This window comes from Gekko japonicus, unplaced genomic scaffold (assembly GCF_001447785.1).
Source record: "Gekko japonicus isolate JY-2015 unplaced genomic scaffold, Gekko_japonicus_V1.1 scaffold246, whole genome shotgun sequence".
Taxonomy (NCBI): Eukaryota; Metazoa; Chordata; class Lepidosauria; order Squamata; family Gekkonidae; genus Gekko; species Gekko japonicus.
This window is the reverse complement of record NW_015162482.1, coordinates 1,227,661-1,247,004: the sequence shown is the minus strand read 5'-3', so window position 1 is coordinate 1,247,004 and position 19,344 is coordinate 1,227,661. Positions and strand designations below refer to the sequence as shown.

The 19,344-nt window shown below is 47.3% G+C and overlaps 1 protein-coding gene across 1 annotated transcript in view; it reads right to left on the bottom strand.

Moving 5' to 3' along the window:
• The window catches only part of KCNH3 (potassium channel, voltage gated eag related subfamily H, member 3), a 91,567-nt gene that overhangs the window by 72,029 nt on the left and 194 nt on the right, over positions 1-19,344 (bottom strand). The window lies entirely within an intron of this gene.

Genomic DNA, 19,344 nt, shown 5'->3' with positions numbered 1-19,344 from the left:
ATAACAAACAAGCAGAACAGAACCATCTAACTCTGCTACAAACATAAATCAAATGGGCATTTGGGACCTACGTTCTATACAGAAAGGATTCAAGGCACATGCATACAGCCACACTTAAGACTTTGTTAGGAATAGTTATAATGATCACAGATGTATGCTTTTATCTAATTGCTCCTGTAGGAATATATAAATCAACCACTATAAGTGTGGCCACTGGGCTGTTATCAGCCAGCAAGCAGCTGAACTACTCTGATGTCAGTGGGTCTTGAAAGAACCTCACTGGGTTGCCTTTGGCCTAGCTGCTGTGATCCCCAAAATTAATATGGTCACAGTCCATAGACATGCAAAAATAAATCCACAAGAACTGTGTACAGTGCACTCAATATTTCTTTAACAAAAATCGTGAAGTTATGAATATGAAAATATAAAAGTAATAATAATACATTCAAATTATAGATTCAGGTACATAAAGATAGAAGGTGACAACAACGGGACGGTAGTCTCCGGAATGCAGTGCTGTTTCGACAGATGTCTTCTTCTAACCAATAGTCTATAAGCCAATAAATAGTATAAAATATATAGAAACATAAATGCTTACATCTTGGTAATTGTACAATGAAATAACATGAAATTGGTACAAAGCCTTACTTGATAATATATGAAAAAATGCACTTCAATGGAAAAACTGCCCAATTCACATGGAGTTTGATAACAGTTTCTAGAAAAAATATAACAAAGCTATGAAACCAGACTGGACAATTCAGAACCAAAGCCCATGTGAGAAGGAAAATACTCAAACGTACTTACCACCTATTACATTGCACAAATAATGGAGGAGAACATCTCTCAGACAGATTAAAGCTTATGTGTTAACCAGGGGTTGGTGGTTCCTGACTTATATTAAGTTCACACAATCATAGATTGCTCCAGAATCAACTCACATACAAACTGAAGCATTGGCTGGGTGTCCTAACATTAAGACACTAAGGAAGGAATTATAAAAAAACAACTCAGATCTAAAGATGCATTCAGACCATGTGGATGTATGGTGTTGAGTCTGTATATCCAGAATGCTTCCCTCTTCAAAAGGACCTTGCGTATATCTTTTCTGTCATATTTATTCGTTTTAATGACTTCTAAGACTATGAATTTAAAGTTATCATATCTGTGTCCTTTGGAAACAAAATGGTCTACGAGGGGAGCTTCCAGCTGTGCATGTTTAATTTTAGATTTATGCTCTAATATGCGCGTTTTAATCGCTCTCATTGATTCTCCGATATACCTCAACCCACAGGGACAGACCACCATGTAAATTGTGCGCTTGGTTACACATGAGGAATAGCTCTTAAGTTCCAACTTAAAATTAATATCAGAAAATTCAATACATTTGGTCTCCCAACTTAATGGACATGCTGCACATCTAAGGCATCTAAAATGTCCATTAGGACTGTTTTCAATGTTAGCATCCACCTTTAGGTCTGCGTGGACCAACAAATCCTTAATGGTAGAAGTTTTCCTAAATCCTATAAAGGGTTTGTAGTTGCACCCTGGCACATCACTTAAAATGTGCCAATGTTGAAGGACAACCTTCTTAATGGAATATGCCAGTGAGGTGTAATCGATAGCCCAACTTATACTCTGGCTGAATGAAGTGTGTGTCTCTTTAAATAAGTCCTGTCTGGCTTTCTTATCAGCTCTTTGGCGTGCTAAAGTCACTATGTGTGAAGGGTAACCTCTCTCCAGGAAATCCTTTTGCATTTTGCTAGCTTCTACATTGTAATCCTGCTCTAAAGTAGAGTTCCTTTTTAATCTGAGGAATTGACCATAGGGAATGTTGTTTCTTACATGTGCTGCATGCGAAGAGGTGAAGTGCAAATAAGAGATCTTATCTATTTCCTTCCTATATGGACGTACTGCCAGTCTGCCTTCGTGGACAAAGACAGAAGTATCTAAAAAGTGTACCTGTTGTTTGTCAGTTGTTGCAGTAAATTTAATTGAATGGTGTATGGAATTTATCCATTCTATAAATTCAAAAGCAATATTTTCAGAGTCTAAAATAAGGAACACATCATCAATATATCTTTTGTACATAATAATGTGTGCAAAATAAGGATTAGAAATGACATTGTTGATCCATTGGGATTCTAACATTTGCATGAATAAGTTGGCAACCGACGGGGCAAATGCGCTCCCCATGGCAACACCTTTAATTTGCCAATAGAATTCATCTTGAAAGCAGAAAAAACTTTTATCAAAGATCACATCAACAAGATCCATAAGAAAATGAGTCGGGGGACCAGTGTCTCTTTTATCTAAGGCATCTAGTAGGCGCAAACGTGCCTCCTCGTGAGGAATATTGGTGTAAAGGGACTTGACGTCCAAAGTCATTAATAAGGCTTGGTCTGGAACAGTAATACCTTCAACTTTTGATATGAAATCCTTTGTATCCTTCAAATATGAAGGTATTTGGGCAACAAAAGGTTGAAGGAATGAATCGAAATATTTTGAAAGAGGTTCAAAGATGGAGTTAATAGCTGAAACTATCGGTCGCCCTGGTGGAGATGTTAAAGACTTATGAACCTTCGGGATGCAATAAAAAATTGGAACTCTAGCTTGTTCATTGATTAAAAAGCTGGCCAAATTGTTATCGATATAATCTAAAGCTAGAGCCTCCCTTATCACAGTTCTAATGATGTTTAAAACTTCATCTGTTGGGTCATAAGGAATGAATTCTACAAACTGAATTCTACAAACACATTCCAGGTGTGCAGAAAAATCTAAAAAGTTGAAAAAATATATGGGGGATACTTAAATCCCCCAAAAAGTAAAAGAGCGTTCCCTGCGCATGTGCAGAGAATGCTCTGGTCATTGGGGGGGGACACTCGACAGGCCCGGCGGCTGGGAGCCACTCAGGCCTGGTCGCCAAGGCCCGGGGGCGGGGGGGGGGGGGGGGACAAAGCTCCCCTGCAGCCGCTTCCTTCTTGGGGCGTCCACCGGAGCCTGGGGGGGAGGAGATCAGCGAGCCCAGTGGCTGGGAGCCACTCAGGCCACACCGCTGGAGCCAGGGGGGAGGAGATTGGTGGCCCCGGGGGCTGGGAGCCCCTCAGGCCGTGCTGCCGGAGCTGGGGGGGGGAGGAGATCGGCGGGCCTGGTGGCTGGGAGCCACTCAGGCTGCACCGCTGGAGCCGAGGGGAAGGCTCGGTGGGCCCACGCGGCTTGCCGTTGGGGCAGGGAAGGTGGAGGAGAAGGATCGGCAGGCCTGGCAACTGGGAGCTGTGTGGGCCTTGCTGTTGGTGTAGTAGGAGCGGGGGAGAAGTTTCACCTTTGACTGCTTCCTCCTCCTCCATGTGGAGCTCCTCCCCCCACGAGTATTGCGGGTCCCCCCTTCTTGTTTTTATATATAAGCAAGGAAAACACAGAAAAGAAAATTATATTTGTTGTAGAAAAAAATGGAAGTCTTTTATGTTCCCCTTTCTTTTATTTTTCTTTCTTCCTTTTTTATTTCCTCTTTCCCTATGTGGGTCCTTATTCTTCTTTCTTTTTGTATGTTTCTTAGTTTTAATTCTCTAATAAAAATTAAAATCCTGGGGGGGAAAGAAATTCATTTTATTTGTTTTAGCCCAGTTTTCCAGGCTGCAAGATCATCCTGTAGCCTGAGTCTGTCTTCTATCGTATTTGCTACCCTTCCCAATTTAGTATCCTCTGCAAATTTAATAAGCATTCCCTCTATCCCTTCATCCAAATCATTGATAAAGATGTTGAACAAAACAGGTCCCAGAACAGATCCATGAGGCACTCCACTCATCACTCCTCTCCAAGAGGATGAGGAACCATTAACAAGCACTCTTTGGGTGTGATCTGACAACCAGTTACAGATCCACCTAACAGTAATAGGATACAGACCACATTTTATCAACTTGCTGACCAGAATATTATGTGGAACACTATCAAAAGCCTTACTGAAATTAAAATAAATTATGTCTACAACATTCCTCTGATGCAGCAAGGTAGTAACTTTCTTGAAAAAAGAGATAAGGTTAGTCTGACATTACTTGTTCTTGAGAAACCCACGCTGGCTCTTAGTAATCACAGGCATCCTTTCTAAATGTTCACGGACTCACTGTTTGATGATTTATTCTAAAACTTTTCCAGGTATAGATGTCAAGCTGACAGGTTGGTAATTATCCAGATCCTCCTTTTTCCCCTTCTTGAAGATGGGGACAACATTTGCTGGCCTTCAATCTTCTAGCACCTCACCTGTTCTCCAAGAATTCTCAAAAATAATGGACAGAAGCTCAGAAATTATATCCACAACTTCTTTTAGGACCCTTGGATGCAATTAATCTGGCCCTGAGGACTGATTTATTCTCTGGCCTTTATTTAGGTCACTGGCCAAAGGACTTGGAAATTTAGTGACAATCAACTATTGGATTAGGTCTGGCAGGATAGGTGGGTAACTGCGGACCGGCAGTACTGGGAATCATAGATTATACTTGTAGCATACTTAGGTGCTGTATCAACCAGCTCTGCTAGTGGTCTGAGGTTCGCGAAGACAACTAGGAGCACTGATGACATGGCAGGGGATACCAGTACTCCTGGGGATGGGAAAGTATAGCAGTGGGACTAGGAAGGGAAATAAAGGAAGGGGACGGAGAAGCAGAGTAGCTTGGCCCCCTTCCAGCCTATGTCCCATCCCAAGGGTTGCGGGCAGTGGGGCTAGGACAAATAACCCCCCTCCAACATTGGTGTTGTGTAACTCCAGGTCTATCAACAATAAGACCATGGTCCTTCGGGACTTTCTGCTTGAGCAGAATGTAGACCTGGCATGCATGACCGAGACCAGGGTATGAGAAGGGGAGATTGTAGCTCTCTCTCAACTTGCTTCTCCCAGGTTCTTGGTCCTTCACCAATCACGGACTAAGGGGCAGGAGGGAGGAGTGGCTCTATTCATTCGGGAGGTTTACTCCTTCAGGGCACTCCTGCTTCTGAGGATCGTGGGCATAGAGTGTACCGGCCTAGTGTGGGAAGCTGGGAGAACTTGGTGATTTGGCTGGTGTACCAACTGCCTAACGCACTGGCCAACAGCCTGCCGTCCCTGGTGGAGGCTGTGTCGTGCTGGGCATTGGAATACCCTAGACTGATAGTCTTGGGTGATTTCAGTGTCCATGCTGACGATGCGGCCTCTACTCAGGCAATGGACCTGGTATCGACCATGGCGGCACTAGGACTCTCCCATTTTGTAATGGCCCCCACCAGGGGGGTTTTTGTAGAAAAAGCCCAGCAAGAATTCATTAGCATAATAGGTCACACCCAACAGCAGAATCTCATTAGCATATTAGGCCACATCCCTGACAGCACAGCTCATTAGCATATTAGGCCACACACTCCATGTTACCAGAAGTGTGGTCATCCAGCCACACCCACCTTTTGCTCCTTATTCTGTTTACCTTGTTTGTGGTCAAACCCCAGGGCTTTTTTTTGTAGCAGGAACTCCTTTGCATGTTAGGCCACACACCTCTAATGTAGCCAATCCTGAGTTTCTGCTGTTGGGTGTGGCCTATTATGCTAATGAGTTCCTGCTGGGTGTGGCCAACTCGGGAGCCAGCCGGAACTCCATTCCTGTGCGTTCCTGCCCAAAAATAGCCCTGCCCCCCACTCACCAAACCGGACATATGCTCGACCTGATCTTTGCGGCGGAGGTTACAGTGAACTGGATTACTGCTTTGGCAGTGCCATGGTCGAATTACTTTGCCCTGAAGGCCTGTTTGAATGTTTCACTCCAACCTTGTTTAGGTGGCGAGCATATTTTGGCTTGCCTGCAGAGCCAAATGGACCCATTGCAGTTTCAAATGGCCCTGCAGGACCCAATGCCCACTGGCGGCTCGTTAGATGAGCTTGTGGAGGACTGGCATAGCCGAATCTCTGCAGCCATCAACGAGATCATCCCCGACACCTTCTGCACTCCCATTTGAGGCTGGCACTCTGGTATACCCAGGTGTTGCCGCTGATGAAGCGAGAGCTAAGATGGCTAGACACGGTGGCAGCATGCCCATGACAAAGCTTCAAGAACATCTTATAGGACATTTATGAGACCCTATAAGATGGCAGTCAAAGCTGTGAAGAAAAATTATTACGCAGCCTTGATTGCGTCTATGAACTCATGCCTAGCCCAATTATTTAGAACAATTCGGTCGATGACAACTCTGCCACAAGGCAGGTCAAACGCTAGGGAACTGGACATTGGCTGTGAGGCTTCGTGAGCTATTTTGCAGATAAAGTCTTGTTGCTCCGCTGTGACCTCCCCGCCACAGTTGAAACAGTGAGCAATCTTGAGGCCCCATGCATGTCTTCTTGTCAGGTTTTGGATTATTTCAGTCCACTCAGTCTAGAGGAAGTTGACACACTGCTCTTAACTGTACGCCCTACCACGTGCCTCCTTGATCCATGCCCATCGTGGCTCATTAAAGTGGGTCACGAGGGGTTTCGCGGTGCCCTAAGGGAGATCACTAACAAGTCTGTCTCGGAGGGTTTGGTCCCTGGGACATTTAAGGAGGCTGTGGACCCGTTAATTGGATCTGTACCCCGGACCTCCCATTCCCCTGGCACCCATGCTCTTAACACTCACTTTTACTTTTGTAACTTTACCTGCTTTGCACATCTGGCTTCCACCAAGGAAGACTCTGCAAAGAAAGGCACTCGCAGTCGCAAACAACCTCTGCTTCTCACTTGCCTTGACAGTTCCTTGCTGGGGTTGCCATAAGTCAGTTGCAACTTGAGTGTCCTAATGTAATAGCCCCCCCACTTAGGTTCTTCTTTGACTTAGCTGAGTGACCCTTCTGGGCCCAGAGGGCTAAGTTCTTTGGTGGAATTGCCGTTTGTATCATCAGAAAGATCATAACATGTGTAAAACTCAGTAGTGTTTGCAGGTGAACCAGGACAGCGGGGGGGGGGGGGGCCAGTTTGGCGCCCCTAAGGGCTAGCGCGCTCTAGGTGAGCGCTTAGTTTGCCTAGTGAGCAAGCTGGCCCTGGCTGTGGTTCATCCCCTCTTGAAAAAACCATTACTGGATCTGGCCGAACTGGCTAACTACCGGTCGGTTTCTGTTTGGGCAAGCTAATCAAGAGGGTGATGGCAGTTCAGTTACAGAGCTTTTTAGATAACGCTTCCATCTTAGACCCCTTCCAGTCTGGCTTCTGCCCGGAACATGGGACGGAGACAGCACTGGTCACCTTCATGGGTGACCTTTGGAGGCATCTGGATCAAGGCGGGTTGGTGGTGCTGTTGCTGTTGAACCTGTCAGCAGCATTCAACATGGTCGACCATCAGCCACTGATCCACTGTCTTGCTGACACCGAAGTCCAGGGGCTGGCCTTACAAAGACTCGCATCTTTGTAAAGGATTGTTATTAATACTTCTTTGTTATGCGTGTATTTGACTATTAGTTATGCATGTATTTGACTATTAATTACGATAAAGTATTTTGAAAAATAAAAAAGTCACAGCTGACATGGCAACCCCATAGGGTTTTCAAGGCAAGTGATTAAGCAGAGGTGGTTTTGCCATTGCCTTCCTCTGCAGACTCTTCCTTGAAGTTCTCCCTTCCAACTACCAACCCTGCTTAGCTTCCAAGATCTGTCGAGATCCGGCTATACCTTGCCACTATCCCTGCCTCTTGAGTGGTGAACTACACCTAATTCTAGAATATCATAGTGGAAAGAAGTGGCAACTGTGACTGTCCCCTGGTAGCTGCTACTGATTTGTAGTCAGTCATGTGCAACAGTTTGATATGTGCTTGCTTGGGAGGGCCCGTGGCTCAGTGGCAGAGAGTCTGTTTTACAGGCAGAAAGTCACCGTTTCTGTCTCAGGCATCATCAAAAGGATCAGGTAGTAAGTGGCATGAAAGACCTCTGCCTGAGACCCTGGAGAGTCACTGCCTGGCAGGGTAGACCGTCTGACCTTGAGAGACCAAGGGTCTAACTTGATATAAAGCAGTTTCAATGTGTTCACACTTGAGAGCACAGTCCCTATTTATACTGCAGCACCAGTTTAACCCTAGAGGGAGATGTGCTAACAATCAACGTTGCAAAAGTCTGACTAATTGATCCAGTGAGCAGGAAGAAGGAGTGGAGCTGATTTCAGCTCCCCTGGAAACTGAAACAGGTTTGCAACACCAGCTAATGAGGGGTCTCCCCTCAGCATCTTGCGGACAATTTAACCTTTCCGATAATGATTGGGGGGAGGCACACCAAAGTCTGACCTAGGTTCTCGTTCCTTTCCCACCTCTGATCTTCCTAGAGTTTAAAAATATATCAACAGGTATGAGATTGGCTAGAGCCCTTCTCCTTCAAGTCGATTTCTTTTAAAAAGAAAGAAAGAAAGAAAAAGGCAAGAAGGACCATTAAACCCAAACCACCCTGTTCGAAGTTGGCAGAGAATGCCAGAGTTCAGATCAGCGTGTGCGCGTCACCGTGCTGCAGTTCTAATTGCACCCAAAATAACAGGAAGGGGTTCAGGAGATAGATGGGCCTGGATTGGCTCCGTTAATGCTCAAATTACACAGCAGCCCAACGGCAGCGATATTACTAAGTACTACACCGAGGGATCATTTATTTTTAGATTGATGCAGGCATCATTCCCCCACCACCCCCTCCCAAGCCTAGAGACGTTTTGCAAATGTATTCCCCTCAAGGCCTGTCTGTTAAAATGCCCAAAGTGATTTAAATATTGTACATGTTGCAGAGGTGTGTTCTGATACTTCGACGCAAAAAGAGTCAGAATGTTATTTTTATTATTTTAGGAACTGCTTCTGCTTGAAATTATTTAGGGGGGGGGAGAGACAGAAAGAGTGGGCTATTTTTAGTGCTTGGATGTTTAACTCAGCAGAAGGATGCAAGTTCTGTTGCCGCCTCCTTCTTTTTCCCTGAAAAGGGTTTGGTGTCTTTATCAGCAACCCTGCAGGGGCAAGGTATTCAACAGGTGCAACTTGGTTTTCTTCTGCTCTGCATCTTCATTTTTTGGGAAATCTCACACCTGCAGATTCACATAATCCCTACATGGTTCTACATCTGCTCTTCAGAAGCAATCACGAAAACAGAAGCTTGGAAGAGAGACACAAACACAGTGTAACAAAGCTGGCAGAAGAACAGAAGATGCGGGTCGGATCGGAGAGCCCGTGTAGTCTGGGGTTTAGATGTCCGACTAGGACCTGGGAGACCTAGGTTTGGACTCTCATTCTTCCATGGAGGATTGCAGGGGGACCTTGGCCCAGTCACACACTCTCAGCCTACGCTAACAGCATTGTTGTCGGCAGGATGGAGGAGGGGAGAGTGATGTTGTACAGCTGCTCTGGGTCCCCATTGGGGAGAACTGTACAAAATACATTTTCAAAAATCAGACCCTGGGGGTCATCTCATTCAGCAACCAGTTCTAGCAGCTGCCCGAAATATGCCTCCAGAAGGTTATAAGCAGGGCGTGAAGGCAAGAAGACTCTCAGGTGTTTTGTTTTTTTTGTCGCCCAGCAACAGGTCCTTACAGGTACACTGCCACTGAACATGAAAGTTCAATTTAGTCTTAGAGCTAATCATCGCTGATAAACCCCTCAGTCTAAAGCCATCTAGGCCAGTGGCTAAGCTGACCGTTGTAAACCCATAAGAAAAGCCCTGCTGGATCAGACCAAGAGTCTGTTCCAGTCCAACATCCAACGGATTTAGGTCCTGGACATCCTAGGTTGAAAGCTTTACTTTTCTGCTTAGTGGCCTGGAGGTTATTTTCACTTGCCACAGGCGACCAAACAACTGACTGTTAGTAACCAGCCGCTTACCTGTAATTCTAGACTATTTTTAATGTATTGATATAACTTCTTCGCTTATACCCTGCCTTTCTTCTCCATAGGGACCCAAGGCTGCTTATGTTGTTCTCTTCTCCATCCTTTGTGCACAACAACCCTGCGAGGTAGTTTGAGAGCTTGTGACTGGCCCCCAAGGTCAGCCAGCAAGCTTCCATGGCAGAGTGTGGATCTGAACCCGCAAAACAACGTGCATGGCTAAAGTTATAGATCAACGTGGCTCAATCTGAGCAAAGAACTGACTGCAGAAGAAACCCGTTCCCAGTGCCAGAGTCCTGTGTGTGCATCTCCTAGCCTATGTTGTTTACCCTGTTTCCTAATTTCTTCTGTGTCTGCTATAAAAGGATGCCCAACCAAGTGCTTCCAAGTCAGAGGCAAGCTTCCTTAGGGCACACATGGACAGTTGTCAGTCACACAAGATTTACACTCCCCCCCCCAAGTTATATCATTATTTGACCAAGAAGCAGAAGGCCAAACCCTATTCTGCATCATTACCATCTAGGAAAAATATACTGTATTCCCCGTTATTTGTGGTTATGTTCAGTGCTGACAGCCTTAGTACCTGCATGATCACCAGCTCCGGTATGAGCCTCCTAAGTTGAATTTATTTACCAGGTAATGTGTTTCCCCTCCACAACATGAAGAGCTTCAGCTGCCTGTTTGCACACATTAAGTCTCTGTCAGAGACAGGACGTCCCCCCCCCACCCCGCCTGTTGGCAGCCCCCTATAGTTAGGCTGTCTAATGGGCATTGCAGGCTATGAGAATAAGGGATGAAGCAGGGTCTTCTCTACAGTGGCACCCTTCGTAGGGATGCCCCTCAGGCTTTCTGGAGCACCTGGGAGAGTGGATGGAACCTGGCTATCTCAGAAGGCCTTGGGAGAACTGGGACGAAGTGGAGGGTGAGTTCTGCTACTATTATTCACGACGGGGGAACAGGAGTTCTGAACAGATCCTCTGGAGGGATTTGTGTGGCCAGGTTGCTTTCGCAAGCAAAGAGAAAGGGGGAGGAGGGGCGAAGGAACCAAATGGCATGCTGCAGCCCACAAGGAAACCTGCTTGGCAATCTGGTGTCAAACCCTGTAACCTTGCTCTCCTCGCTGAAGACCGTGTGCTCAGAGGCACCATCCCTCCTACACTCATCCTGCTTTTGCTTTTATTGGTTCACGGGGCTCTTTTTGTAGCAGGAACTCCTTTGCATATTAGGCGACACACCCCTAATGTAGCCAATCCTCCAAGAGCTTACAGAGCTCTTCTTACAGGGGCTCCTGTAAGCTCTTGGAGGACTGGCTACATTAGGGGTGTGTCACCTAATATGCAAAGGAGTTCCTGCTACAAAAAGAGCCCTTGTTGAATCACGGGAACTTTTAGGTCAACGACAGACAAAACACAGGCAACTTGGTGGCTTCCAGCACTGGGATGTTGCCTGATTTTACGTATCTAATAATACCACCGTGAGCATAGCAGTTTAGAGTGTCCGATTAGAATCCGAGAGACATGGGTTTGAGTCCCCACTAGGCTTGCCAAGTCCCCCCGGGGGGTGGGGAAACCCCCGCCCCAGAGGCCCGTTCCCCACCACGGGCGGATCAGGCCCTGGGGAGAACTCCACCCCGACGTGCACGTTGCCCGGAAGTGACGCAGGCATGCCGGGCATGCTGGGGGCGGGGCCACAGTCATCCGAGGGAAAACTCTATGGTTTTCCCTCGGTCGTGGCCCCGCCCCCAGTGTGCCTGGCGTGCCCGCGTCACTTCCGGGGGATGTGGATGCAGCGCGCGCGCTCTCAAGCCGCCAGCCGGGAGTCCCCCGCTACAGCTGAGTTCTCACTTGGCAACTCTAGTCCCCACTCTGCCATGGAAGCTAGCTGGGTGACCTTGGGCCAGTCACACTCTCTGAAGCCTAACCTACCTGCCCAGGTACTTGTTATGAGGATAAAATGGAGGAGGTAAGTCACTTTGCATCCACCCCTGGACAAAAAAAGAGGGCCATTAATAAATAAATTGTATATCATATTTATTTGTTAGTTACCTTGGGGTATAAATACATAAGTGTCACTAGTTGAACCTAAGGGTATTCTGTATGCAAAACATTCTTCCCCATGATTTCTAACTCCTTCCCCCAATTCTCCCACAGTTTGCTCCCTCTTTCTGGAGTCTCCTCTATACCTCCCTGCTTAGTGGGGTGGGTGGGTGGGTGTGCCAGAAAGCAGCTACTGGGCAGTGTGGACCAGGGCTATACAACATCCAGAGAGACATCAGGGACAGATGCCTGAGTCCTCTGTAGTGTAGGAAGAACAGCAAAAACATCCCAGGGGAAGGAAGTCTGCTGAGGCTGCCACTGTGCTGTGGAAACTCCTCTGAGAGGCCCTGACCTGGATAGTCCAGGGTAGCCCAATCTCGTCAGCTCTCGGAAGCTAAGCAGGGTCGGCCCTAGTTAGTATTTGGACGAGCGACCTCCAAGGAATAACAGGGGTGTGACCCAGAGGTAGGCAATGGCAAGCCTCCTCTGAAATGTCTCTTGCCTTAAAAACAAATCTAGCTCGCCACCTAGTGGTATGTAACAGTAAAAGAGCTAGAACTTCTGGCTGCTAGACAATCTTAGGATCTCCCGGTTATACTATACACACTGGTATACAATAATTAATTAGTTAATTCCTCTGAGGGAATAAGACATACAAGCTTCGACAGAGCAAGAAGACCAAAGTTGATGGAAGGGGAAAGAAGCTTCCTGGGAGTGTGGATTTTAGACAGTTTAATGCAGAACAGATTTCCCTTTCCTTTAGCTTTCCCAAATACTTTCTCAGGAACTTCTAGTTAGATAGGACTTTTCTCCTCTGACATCAACATAAGCCTGTGCAAAGCCTGTGCAAAGCCTGAAGACCAGTCCAAGAACTGTGGGCTCTGAGGCAGGAAAACCCAAATAACAAAGAAAACTCAATTTCCTGAAATCTCACCTGCCTCCATGCAAAACTTTAACAATAACAAAAGCACACATTCATGAGTGTGTGTTTTGTTCCCTTCCATTGCTTATATTTTTCTGGGTTCATAAATATTCATCCATTTAAATACAAGCTTCTATAGGTAAATACTAATACTGTAAGATGTCCCAACAGCTGTGGTAGGAACATGAGTGTCTTGCTGTGCTTTGGGGTATTATCTGGTATTATTAATGTCTGTAGATTCCCCCCCCCCTCATGTATAAGTCATGAGGGAGGGGAGGTGGCATGGTACAGCTCAAACTTGTCAGATCTCGGAAGCCAGGGCTATTTTTGGGCAGGAACGCACAGGAATGGAGTTCCAGCTGGCTCCCGAGTTGGCCACGCCCAGCAGGAACTCAGTAGCATAATAGGCCACACCCAACAGCAGAAACTCATTAGGATTGGCTACATTAGGGGTGTGTGGCCTAACATGCAAAGGAGTTCCTGCTACAAAAAAAGCCCTGGGTTTTGACAACAAACAAGGTAAACAGAATAAGAAGCAAAAGGTGGGTGTGGCTGGATGACCACACTTCTGGTAACATAGGGGTACGGCCTAGTATGCTAATGAGCTGTCTTGTCAGGGATGTGGCCTAATATGCTAATGAGTTTCTGCTGTTGGGTGTGGTCTATTATGCTAATGAGTTCCTGCTGGGCTTTTTCTACAAAAAAGGCCCTGTCGGAAGCTAAGCAGGGTCCGTACCTGGATGGGAGACCAACCAAGGGAGGCTCCGCAGAGGAAGGCAATGGTCAACCCCCTCTCCTTCTCATTTGCCTTGAAAGCCCCTTGCTAGGGTCACTATAAGTTTACTGTGACTCGACGGCACTCATGTATGTATGTGTAAGTAAAAAAGAGTATTATTAAAACGCGGCTCAAGCCATTGAAAGCTCTCCCATCCAATGCTACCTCTAAGCTGTGGAGTCTTGTGAGCAAAAATTCTACTTTGTGAGCTACTGACATTAAAGCTGTGAGTAAGTGATTTGGCTACTACATAGATTAATTTGCTCTGGAGCCGTCCTCCCCGAGCTAAGACAAAAATGTGTGAGCTAGAGGCTAAAAAACTGTGAGCTAGCTCACACTAACTCAGCTTAGAGGGAACACTGCTCCCATCGTTCCTCTTCATTTCAGTGGTTTCTGAGCAGAAGAACTTCCCAACGGATTCTGTTCCGCAGGTCCAACAGCCCTCCTCTTCTGCCCTTGATGACGTCCCAACCGGCTCCTGAAGGCAGAGCTTTCCCAGGCATCCTAGCAAGGCTGGCCCTGACTCTTGATTAACCAACGTGCTAATTATCTGCCTGTTTTGTTTGGATGTGGTGTGGGAGGCAGGTAAGACAATGGATCCCCTAGAGAACAGGCTGTATGGCAGGAATCACCCGAGGGGCTTCTGCAGTGTTGTTGTGGCAGCTCCCTTGACAGAAAGAGAGGCTCTCTGGGACGGGAGGCACAATACGGTGTGGGTGGTTGAAAAGTGGGAGGAAAGGAAAAAACACTGAAGCCTTCTGGAGGTGTGTTGTGATTCTTTCAGGACAGTAAAAATAATGCCTTCCCTGGAACCAACACAAATTCACAATGCAGCATGACAGCCTCCAGGTTACACAGAACTCTTCCCGCAGACACAGTATTTTCAAGATGAGTTCTATGCAGCCTTACAAAGTGACATACCACATTGTGAAGTTTGGTTGAGGAATTATTTTACCATCACTGTGAATGTTGTTCTAAGGTGGCTTTTGGTTTATTCTAGAATCTTTCCATTCAGTCCAGCCCCTACCAAGGGAACTTTTCTCATCACTGTGAGATAGACGGGTAGGATTGCCAGCTCCAGTATAATGCAGCATGACAGCCTCCAGGTTACACAGAACTCTTCCCGCAGACACAGTATTTTTAAGATGAGTTCTATGCAGCCTTACAAAGTGACATACCACATTGTGAAGTTTGGTTGGTCCTGACAGAGGAATTATTTTACCATCCCTGTGAATGTTGTTCTAAGGTGGCTTCTGGTTTATTCTAGAATCCTTTCATTCATTCCAGCCCCTACCATGTGAACTTTTCTCATCACTGTGAGGTAGACGGGTAGGATTGCCAGCTCCAGTATGGGACATACCTGGAGATTTTGGGGGTGGAGCCTGAGGAAGACAGGGTTTGGGGAGGGAAGTTGGCAACCCTTTGGGTCTGTCTGCATTTTGTCCCGAAATACTGAACTCTTTGCCAACAGCACTCCTGTTCTGCCCACAACAACACAGATCACTGGATAGTTTGGTCTGGTTATCACCTAAAGTTTAAGGACACTTGATCTCACATTCAGCTCCCTGACAGAGAGGGGTGGGGGAGAGGTCAGCCCTCCTTTAGGACAGTGTTTCCCAACCTATGGGTTGAAACACAAAAGTGGGTCGCAGGCCAGCCCTCCCTAATGGCTGCCCCCACCCTTTCCATGGCTTTCTGTTGTATGTACCGTATCTGGCCCTGGAAACAGTCTCTTCCATGTCATACATTTGTTGTTGTTGTTCAGGCCTTCCTATCTTCTGCCGTCCTCTGAAGTTGGCTCAATTTCATGTTCGTTGTATCTATGACACTGTCTAACCATCTCATCCTTTGCCGTCCCCGTCTTCTTTGACCTTCAATCTTTCCCAGCATCAGGGTCTTCTCCAGTGAGGGCTCCCTTCTCATTTGGTGGCCAAAGTATTTGAGCTTCAGTTTCATTATCTGGCCTTCCAGGGAGCAGTCAGGGTTGATTTCTTTTAGGATTGACTGATTTGATCTTCTTGCAGTCCAAGGGACTCTCAAGAGTCTTCTCCAGCACCATAGTTCAAAAGAATCTATTCTTTGGCGCTCGGACTTCCTTATAGTCCAACTCTGTCATACATTAGTGGGTGTTTTTTTTCTTTACTGATGGTCACTGGAGTGAGTGAGGACCGTAGAGGGGATTAGCAGGAGTAATGGACAAGAAGAGGGTGGTCAAAAGCTGGAATGTAACCACCAGGGCTATTTTTGGGCAGGAACGCACAGGAGCGGAGTTCCGGCTGGCTTCAGAGTTGGCCACACCCACTACAGCCAAAACCTCTGAGTGCATGGCTATAGAGAGAAGGCCTGGAGAGCGACCCCTCCCCCGGGCAACTCCCAGGTGAGCAGGCCAGGGCCCCTCTGAAAGGATCGAGGAGGCATTTAAATGCCTCCCCGTGCCTTCCCCGGCCTGTCCAGGGGCCGGCTTGCCTGGGCTCCCCGCAACCTGGTGCACCCGGTCAAGCATGGGGTGTGGCCTAATATGCTAATGAGCTGTGCTATCATGGGGTGTGACCTAATATGCTAATGAGTTTCTGCTGTTGGGTGTGGCCTATTATGCTAATTAGTTCCTGCTGGGCTTTTTCTACAAAAAAAAGCCCTGGTAACCACCATATGCAAAGGCTGCATATGTTGGAACGCCAGCCCTGGGTTGGGTCACCGTACCAATTTAATTTGGACTTGTGGGTCACCATACCAAAAAGGCTGGGAACCGCTGTTCTAGGAGGTGAGAGGCACTGGAGGCTGTGTGTTAACTATCAAAATTTAACCCACGTGTGGTGTGGCCCATCTCATTCCAGAGAAACTCTGCAGAGCAAGACCCAACAAGACAAACACACATGCACCACATCAGGGTCTTCCCTGAAGGGCCACACAAGGAAATCTGGGGAGAGAGTCATTGCTGTCCTTTCATGCCAAGTCCCACCAGCTGACGGTTCACTGGATGAATCCTATATCTAGGCTCTGAGGTTCTCTCTCTTGAGTGCAAAGCATTCTGGGAACACCCCTCACTGCCCTCCTATATTGTTCGCTAATTCTGCAGAATTATATGATCTTACAAAAAAACACAAAAACATTACCAGTCCTTTCAATATGTGTAGGCTTGCCAATAGGCCTGGACAGAAGCCTCCTGTCTCTTGAACAGAGGCTTAATAGGGGCTGTTAATTGCCAGGTAACCGTCATTTACCTCCATGCTGTTGCTAATGTTCACTCATTAAGCCTCTATTAAAGAGATCAGACATATTTCTCCTGACAGTTGGCAACCCTAGTTGGGGCAAGAAAGTGAAACTAGCTATCTGGGCATCACACTTGATCCTGTCTTTCCTCCAAAGAGCTCAGAGAGTGCATCTACCTTTCAAACCAGTCTCTGTAGCTGAGCCTTTTCATATCAGTTTAATCTGCAGCAGGTACCAAGCAGGGGATGTGATTTACCTCTGTGCCTTGAAAGAGCTTTCACTGTCCATTCCCACCCATTATGCCTCTGTTCAAGGGCCAGGACATTTGATCCCTGACCTGCTGGCAACTTTATGTACATGGCTCTCCCTTCTCCACTGTAACCCTACAACAACCCTGCAGGGTAGGTGAGAGACACAGAGAGACTAGCCCCAGGTCACCCAGCAAGCTTCGGGGATCTAGCTTCCCCCCCGGGGGGGGGGGAGCCAAATTTAGACACAGTGAGGAAGAATAAGATGACCTGTGGTTTTGGCGGGGAGGGGGGGAGGGAACATTTCACCAAGACCCATCCCCCCACCTTTCTTCTACCAACCCAAATGGAACCAGAGCCTGGCAGCAATCTCTTGACAAACCCCAAACAAATCAGTACTGTGTTTGCTGCCTACTGAGACAGCTGGGTCTCTTTTGCACTTCACACCTTCCAAAATTCCTATGCGGCAACAGAAGGCACTTCCATGTGGGAATCAATATGTAACCTGGGTGCAGATGGCCACGTATAGCGCGCTCACGTATATTTGACTGCAACGTCCTGGATAGCCTCGTGCATCAGGAGACCGTCGCTAAGCACAACTTCCTAGCTCACGCCTTGCAGGAAAAGCATCATGTGTGCTATCACAGCGTGTGGCTGCTAACTACATACAAGTTGCATGCTCCTCCGTGAACAAATTTTGTAATGTGAAGTGTCACATTTACACACAGCCCCACCAACAAACACCGTAGCCCCTTGATAAACTGGTGAATATACTCAGATGACTCGTCACCATAGGCTGATTCAAACTTGGGTGACAGAAATAAAACTAAACCAACCCAGCTTTGGAGGAGGGAATGTCTCCCCTGCCCCTCACGAATCAGCCTTTCACCCCAGGTCACTGCTTCCTTATAGCACATCCAGCCGTCTCCTCCTGCTGTCTAAACGATCTCAAGCCATCTACAGGTAATTCAGGACACCTGTGTGCTTTCACACTGTTCACAATTTTATGAACTGTATCTTCTTTTGGAAGGTCCCTGCCCTGCGGGGTAGCCCTGTCTGTCCTCATAAACAATAGGTGCACAGTTTTAGCCTCTGTTCCTTCCAAAGCCCAGTCACAGATACGAAAAGAAAAACACACCCTTCACCCTGAGCTCTTGTAAAGCTTAGCTTAATTTCATTACTCACAGAAAAAGCTCTACCCCTCGTTTTAGGATACTTGAGTCAAGTGCAGTCTGATCTATGCATATTTACTCAGAAGAAAGTCCAGAGATGTTCAGCAAGCCTTACTCCCAGGTAAGTGTGTATGGGCTTGCATGCAATGCCACATTTTAGATTGATTTCACACCCAGGTTTGCCAGCTGTGTCAGCTCAAAAGGGAACCATAGCTTGTGCGGTCCTTATGTTCACAAACCTTTCATTGTCACACAGAAACATTTCAGGAGCATACACAAAGTATTTCAGGTCCATTTTACACCACCCGGGCTCCACACACAGAGTGTGTGTGTCCATTTGACAAGGAGCCACAACTCAGTCTCTGATGTGTGGACATGTGCAATGCACATGTGCAAACACTTTTGTCACAGTCACACTTGAAATGTAAAGAACGAGATGTAAAATTTAAAAAAACATATGAGCTACTCCAAGGCTCACCCTTAAAACCAGCAGGTCCAGATTCTGGGCTGCTTCATTTATGACCTAGAAAAGGTTCTTCCCTGATACTTTATCACTGGAGAGTTCCCCCCCCCCCTTCAGATGGAGACTCTGGTGTAGCTTCTAGAGTTACAGAGAAGCCACAATTTCAGCGGTGCCCCTTTCCTGCATCAGGGGTCTCCAGCGAGGGGGCAAAGCTACACCCTGCCTGGGAATGTTTCCCTTCTGGCCAACTCTAACGCAAGTGCTCTTTCAGGGTCTTCTTCACCTGGTTAAGCCCTAGTGGTAAAATACCAGAGAGAAGGTTCCTCCTAGGGGGGGGGGAGAGAGAGCACCCAGACCACAAAGAAAAACTGCCGACTCCTGGCGTGTGTCCCCACTGCAGGCTCAGGCGCCCTCCTGACCTGTCGCCCTTCTTCCCTCTCCAGACCGGCTCTCCCCGCAGGGGGCCTCCCCTCCCCCATCCCAAGCGGCCCTTCAGCCCGAGGAGAGGCGTGGAGCCATCATTTCCTGGCGGAGGTCCTCTCAGGCAGAATGCCGCCGGGAGGCCACCAGGGGCCAGGATGGAAAGAGGTGGTGGGTCCTGGCTGGGGGGAGGGATGGCTGGACGTGGATCTCAGCAGGTGATATGGGGGGGTCCTGCCGAGAAAGCCCCCTCCTGGCGGCGGCCCAGGGCGGCCCA